This window comes from Micromys minutus, assembly GCF_963924665.1.
Source record: "Micromys minutus genome assembly, chromosome: 4".
NCBI lineage: Eukaryota > Metazoa > Chordata > Mammalia > Rodentia > Muridae > Micromys > Micromys minutus.
The window spans coordinates 46,089,584-46,096,828 of NC_137973.1; the positions used below are offsets into that span (position 1 = coordinate 46,089,584).

General features: G+C 35.6%; 2 pseudogenes across 2 annotated transcripts; both read left to right on the forward strand.

Moving 5' to 3' along the window:
* The first annotated feature begins 614 nt into the window (after nt 1–614).
* Nucleotides 615–1,074, forward strand: LOC308420415 (ubiquitin-ribosomal protein eS31 fusion protein-like; annotated as a pseudogene). The gene has a single exon. The product of its transcript is annotated as a ubiquitin-ribosomal protein eS31 fusion protein-like (transcript).
* A 4,221-nt stretch (nt 1,075–5,295) lies between these two features.
* On the forward strand, nt 5,296–5,675 carry LOC308420091 (PHD finger-like domain-containing protein 5A; annotated as a pseudogene). Its single transcript has one exon. The product of its transcript is annotated as a PHD finger-like domain-containing protein 5A (transcript).
* The last annotated feature ends 1,570 nt before the right edge of the window (nt 5,676–7,245 follow it).

Genomic DNA, 7,245 nt, shown 5'->3' on the forward strand with positions numbered 1-7,245 from the left:
AAATGGGATTATTGATATTCAGAGTTATTATTGAAAGACTTATATTCATTCCTATCATCTTGCTGATTTTATACTAGTTTTAATCCTTTATCTTTGCAATGTTTAGTTATTTGCTGTGACCACTTGATGTGTTTATCTTCATCATTAAATTAAAGTATTTCTTTCAGTATCCTCCATAGATATGATTCAATTGTCAAAACAAAAATTTTAGCCATAAAATATTTTATTTATTTTATGTTTTACATGAAAATGTTTTGTTTCCTTATTTTCATTAATTAATTTATTTACTTTGTACCCCTGTCACAAGTTTCCTTCCATCTTTTCCTCCCATTCTCTCTCTCTCTCTCTTTCTTCTCCATCCCCCTATTTCCCCTTCTTTTTCTCCTCAGAGAAGGGAAGGCTTCTCAAGAATATCAAGTAGCCTTGGCATATCAAGTTGCAGTAGAACTAGGTACATAATCTTCTATTGAGACTATACAAGTAAGCCCATTTAGGGGAAAGGGATTAAATGGTAGAAACACAGTCAGAAACAAACCTTGCTACTAGGGTTAGAACCCACATAAATACAAAGGTAGCTTTTCTGATCCGCCATCGTGGGTGGAGCTGCCGCCATGATGCAGATTTTTGTGAAGACGCATACGGGGAAGACCATCACACTCGAGGTTGAATCATCAGACGCTATCGAAAATGTAAAGGCCAAGATCCAAGATAAGGAAGAAATCCCTCCTGATCACCCGAGGTTGATCTTTGCTGGTAAGCAGTTGGAAGATGGCCGTACTTTGTCTAACTACAACATTCAAAAGGAGTCTACGCTTCATCTTGTGTGGTGGTGCTAAGAAAAGGAATAAGAAGTCTTACACCATCCCCAAGAAGAATAAGAATAAGAGGAAGAAGGTTTAGTTGGCTGTGCTGAAATACTATATTGTGGATGAAAATGGCAAAATCAGCCAGCCTTGACAAGAGTGTCCTGCTGATGAATGTGATGCTCGAGTTTTCATGGGTAGCCACTTTGACAGGCATTACTGTGGCAAATGCTGCCTGACTTACTGTTTCAACAAACCAGAAGACAAGTAGTTGTGTATGATTTAGTAAAAAGAAGGAATTAAACAACAACAAAAAAAAAAGGTACACATCATGTGTATCGAGGCTAGTCTGTTCCATGCATGCTTTCTGGTTAGTAGTGCAGTCTCTGTGAGCTCTATGGGTCCAAGTTAGTTGATTAGATAGACTCTTTGGTAGTTGTCTTGGCCCTTCTGGCTCCTTCAATCCTCCTTCCCTCTCTGCCACAAGATTCCTGGAGCTCTGCCTAATGTTTGGATATAAGGCTCTGCATGAGTTTTGATCAGCTGCTGAGTGAAGAATCTCAGAAAACACTAATGCTAATGACCTCTCTGCAAGTACAGCAGAATTCTCTTAATAGTGTCAGAGGTGGGCTTTTTCCCCAGCATCGGGCCCAAGTGGGGCGACTCATTAGTTGGCCAGTCCCTCAAGTTTTGTTTCCACTTTATTTCTCCACATCTTGTAGGTAGAAAAAACTATGTGTCAAAGATTTTGTGGCTGAAATGGTGCCCAGTCCCTCTAATATATTTCTTGCCAGGTTACAATAAGTGGCTGTTACAGGGTCCCTATTCAATATCCTCCATTGCTAGCAGCCATTTCTAGGTCACCCTCATAGATTCCAGAAGTTTTCACTGCCTTAGGTTGTCATGAAGACCTAAATACAATATAGTTAACATCAAGTGTATACTAAAATTGGTGACAAATCTGCCCATGTTCTCAATATCTATACAATATATTACCTGAAGTTTTAACTACAGCAATAAGACAACTAAGGAAGATCAAATAAAAAAGAAAAAAGTCAATGTATAGCTATTTGCACACGGTATGATAGTGTAAATAAGTAACCCCAAAAATTCTACCGAAGAATACCTACAGGTGAAAAACATATTTAGTAAGGTGTCTGGATACAAAACTAAATGAAAAAAAAAAAACCTAGAAGCCTTCCTTTATACATGTGATAAACTGTATGAGAAAGAAATCAGGGAAACAATACTCTTCACAATTGCAAAATATAAATATATAAAGTATACTGCTATAACTCTAAACAAACAAGTGAAAGACTTGAATGACAAGAAATTCACATCTTTGATATAGAAATTAAAAAAAATATATCAGAAGATAGAAAGATCTCCCATGGTCATGGATCAGTAGAATTAACATAGAAAAAAATGACCATCTTAGAAAAAGCAATCTACCGATTCATTTCAATTCTCATCATAATTCCAAAACAATTTTTACAGGCCTTGAAAGGACAATCTCAACTTCATGTGGGAACAAAAACATAACAACAAAATAAACAAAACCAAGATAGCTAAGCAACTCTCTAAGATAAAAGAACTTCTGGGGTTATCATAATCCCTGATCTGAAGCTATATTACATCACAATAGTATTAATAAATAGATGGTATTAGCTTAGGAACAGATAAGTTAATCAATGGAATCCTTTAAAAACTCAGATGCAAAGCTACACACTACAGACACTTGTTTGACAAAGAAGTCAAAATTATACAATAGAAAAAAAAAGACATCTTCAGCAAATGGTGCTCAACTAACTGCATGTCAGCATGTAGGAGAATGCAAATAAATCTATATATAACTACCTGCACAAAAGTCAAGTCCAAGAGGAATAAATGCATCAATATAAAACTGGATCCACTAAATCTAAGAGAGTAAGTGCTGATGCTTTGAATGCATTAGCAGAGGAGACAGCTTCTTGAACAGAACAGCTGTACATCAAGTCAGAAACAACTAAACTTCATGAAAGTGAAAGCTTTTCTAAGGCAAAGGACAGCATCAATTGTACAAACCTGTACTGGGCATAAGTTAATGTTTTCCTTTTTGGTTCTAGTGTTGAGCATTTTGAGCCATAAACCAGGTCATCCTCTGCATGTCATCCAAAGTGCAGTGTCTGGGAGTGCCTCATCCCTTTGCCTGAAGGGAGCTTACCCTGCAGTGTATGTTTACAGGCTGCTGACATTATTCTTAAATCTTACAGTCTCTGAATATCAAGACTCTGATAGCTATAACTATTATGTTCAGAAATTAGGCACAGCATTTCTGAAATACATTTGAAGATGATTCAAGCAGGTTCTCTTAAGGTTTGAGGAATACAGCCATTTGACTATGATTGCTATTTGTTGCCAACAAGGACTGCTAATCACAACATCTATGAGGACATTTCATTTGTAATTCACCTCAATAAACGTACGTTACTCATACTTTTAAATTCTGTCCACATTACACTACTGTTTTCTAAAAGTCAGTTTGTTAACACATGAATTTAGAGAACATTGGCAGAATCCAAACTCTGTTCTTTCTACCATTACAGTTGTATTTCATCTAATGCTTTCAGTTAAGGATTATGCATTTTAATAAGGATAAGTACTTTTCAAGTAAATGTTTTAAACATAAGAAAACATTTCAGAAATAAATGTTCACAACATGATTATATTTCCATACACATGATGTTTATGCAGCATTTTAATTACCAGATAATTAAAAAAAAACTTTCTGTTCCCCACATTGCTCAATCTATTTTCTCTTCCTATTAATCCTTCTGTGTATAAAATTGCTTTATTTATTTTTATTTTTAGTGCTAGATTACTCGTATCTCAGGCACTGATTATATATGCCATGACTGAAATAATTGGAAGTACAAAAAATATTTATCTTTCAAATCAAATTCTTTCCAGAAATAAGAGACAGTAGCAGAGGACTTGTAAGAGTAATATAAACTTCAAAGTCAATGAAAATTCTGACATTTCACCTAGCTAAGTAATAGTTCTATAGATTCAGATGCACATCTCACAATAGCACAGTTTCTGTGTCCAGTCATTATTTCCAATGTAGATGCAGTAGCCTCATCATATGCCTATAGTCAACTGATGACTCTTGATGTGAATCAGTCACAATATAGGCTTGTGTTGGCAAAACTCGGGTAAAAGAATTACTAAAACACAAGCTACAAATTCTGTATGTGGGAAATTTTTATTGTTTTAATCTCAGTAGACAGGTATTCATAACATCAAGATTCAGCCAGATAAAAAAATGCAGAATTCGTACTCCTTAACTATTTCCACTTATATGCAATGGTGCAGTAATAAAAAAAAAAAAAAAAACCTGACCATATTTTGCTTTCCTCAACTTTGTCCTAAATGAGAAAATTTATTTTTACATGCTACTGTGTGTCTATGTTTTTCTGCAGCCTAAGCACTGTCAGTACTTACACATGTACATGTTTCTGGCTATATGCTTAAAAATTTGAACAAGAAGAATTCCATTGAAATACAGTTTTGAGGTCAAATGTACTGGAATATTTGAAATATATTAGACTGAAGGAGCAGAAAGGGTTTGCAACCTAATGGGAAAAACAACATTATCAAACAACCAAGCTCTCCACAAGTTTCATGGACAAGACATCAACCATTGAGCACATATGGAAAGACCTATGGCTCCACATGTATGTGTAGCAGAGAATAGCAGTGTCTGGTATCAATGTGAGAAGAGGCCTTTGATTCAGTAAGGGTACATTTTCTCAATGTAGGGGAATGCCAAGGCACTGAGGTGGAGAGGGAGATTGGGAGAGGGTGTACCTTTCTGGAGACAAGTAGAGTGAGGGGGGTGATGGGAATGGGGGGAGAGGAATAGCATTTGAAATGTAAATACAGAGTATCCAATAAAATAATTAAGAAAAAGAAAATCCAAGGAGTAAATTATCTAGCACCTGACAGAATATAGGATATAGAATATAAAATATCTGTGATATAAGTGGGCCTATCCTTCAAACATGAAAATACTTTGTTCAAAGGGAAACGAAGTTTCCAGATTTTAGAATGATTCTGAGTAGGTCTGTTTTGAGAAGCATCTGTCATTAGCAGGAATATAATAACAAAAATAAAATGGAATTAAATTATGAACTGTGCATTCTAAGTACTTATACATTACATTATTACTCTACTATCTTTTTAATTCTTCCTACTTTTCATCAGTTACTAAAGTGCACCGGAATGATGACTTCTCCCACTTATGTTAGTCATTACAACAGTGGAAATATTTTCTTCATTTTAAAAGTATTTATTTTTTACTCTAATGCCTATGTACATGTGCTTATGCATACCTGTACACACATTAAGTATATGAAGATCAAGGTCAATTTGAAGCAGTATTTCCTCTTTATACCTGGTGGGTTCTAGGGATTCAAGGCAGGATGTAACACTTGGCAGCAAGTATCTTTACATGCTAAAAATTCTCATCAGCCCAGCATTGGTGTCTGTTAAAAATCTATGTGTGTTAGTATGTATAAAATTGATTTTCTGCCACAAGCAGCCCATATTGCTATCAGAAGACTGTGTGAAAAATGTGATGGCAAATGTGTGGTCTGTGATTCCTCTGTGCGTCCCTGCACCCTGGTTCGCATATGTGATGAGTGTAACTATGGATCTTACCAGGGCCGATGTGTGACCTGTGGAGGTCCTGGAGTCTCTGTTGCCTACTATTGTAAATAGTGCACCATTCAGGAGAAGGATAGAAATGTTTGCCCAAAGATTGTCAATTTGGGGAGCTCTAAGACAGACCTGTTCTATGAGTGCAAAAGATACAGCTTTAGGAAGAGGTGATGGGTAGATGGTTCCATCCTCCCCTTCAAGATGCTGCAGGTGCCAGAGAAGGCACCTACTACCACCAGCAGGAAGGGAACAGAGCTGAGAGTGTCACCATAGCAGCCTGCTAGTGCTAGTGTCCTGGCCCCTGCCACCCCTTCTTCCCATCCATGTGTTGCTGAGGTGGAAGCAAGTTCCCATAGAAGGCTGAGTTTCTATACAGTGTTCTCGCAGACTGGAGGAGGCAGAACCCATTTAGTAAGTAGTTTACTTTTGTTTTTAGTTGGTAAAGAAGGCTCTGCTAACCACATTGATCCTTTCTACTCCAAATCTTCAGAACAAGTCTTTGTGTGGTTTTGGCACAACAAAACACTCATGTCAGAAGTGTGGTTTTGTTGCAGCTATGATGGGATTGTCCTCAGTGTGGCCAGGTGCGTTCAAAACAGTAATGTGACTTGACACTTCTTAGGTGGTGTTGGGATCCTATTATTTTCCTTCTTATAAATTGGAAGTTTCTGTTATTCCAATAAAGTTGAGCATTTTCTGGAAAAATATTCTCTATGTTAATATATATAACGCAAATTTGTGTGTACTTGTGCACATGAATATGCAAATGTATAGAGGACATAAAAAGTACATATGCATCCACACATATGTAAATCTGTATAAATACATTCACAATAAATTGGTCCATACAAAATATGAAGTAAATGAAAAGAAGATTAATATATGACTGATAATTTGTAGCTATAGATTATTCACACTTAGTCTAACATTTACATTAAGGTTAAACATTCTTATCCAAATGTATAAATAATGCAGAGTGAGTACCATAGAAGGATATATTCATAGTATTCTAAAACATAGTAATTAAACACAAAATTTCCCAGGATCGATATATACAAATATTGTCTTTTTACTTGAGCTTACTTGATAATTCTACCTGATAGGAATCCTAGGAGCATTATGAACAGAAAACAAAGGAGTTGATTTCATTTGATCTTACAGATTGTGTTTTGTTTCTAAAGGATCAGCTGTAATAAGAAGGTGTTCAAAATAGTATTTAAATTATGCAACCGCAAAAGTTAGACCATGTAATCTTAAGTATACTTAATTTCATTGAGATTCGTTGGGTACTCATATTGTTTTGAAACATGTTATGTATTCCCCACTAACCACTTCACTATGTACCGGAGAACAATTTCAAGCTTGCCTACTGTTTCCTCTTCCCAATTGTTGTGACCACAGTCATGGAATATTATTCAGGGTGATGTGGTATTTGAAATTGAGCATTTGTTGTGTGGTATTGTGCATGCTCGGAAAACTTTCTACCAAATATTATACATCTCTTGTCAGGTTCCATTTTTTGTGATGCTGTAATATTTTAAATTCAACAAAATTAACTGAAATTATCAATTACTATAAATAATTGACTCAAGAATTGATGTCTCTGTTTTAAGTGTTTATGTACCATTACTCAGCATGCTTACCTTATCATTAAGTCTTGCATTGAATCATTCTAAACAGATTCTCTAAATAAGTAGATATTAAAGTACAACAAAGGGTTGATTTCTTATTAAATCAATAT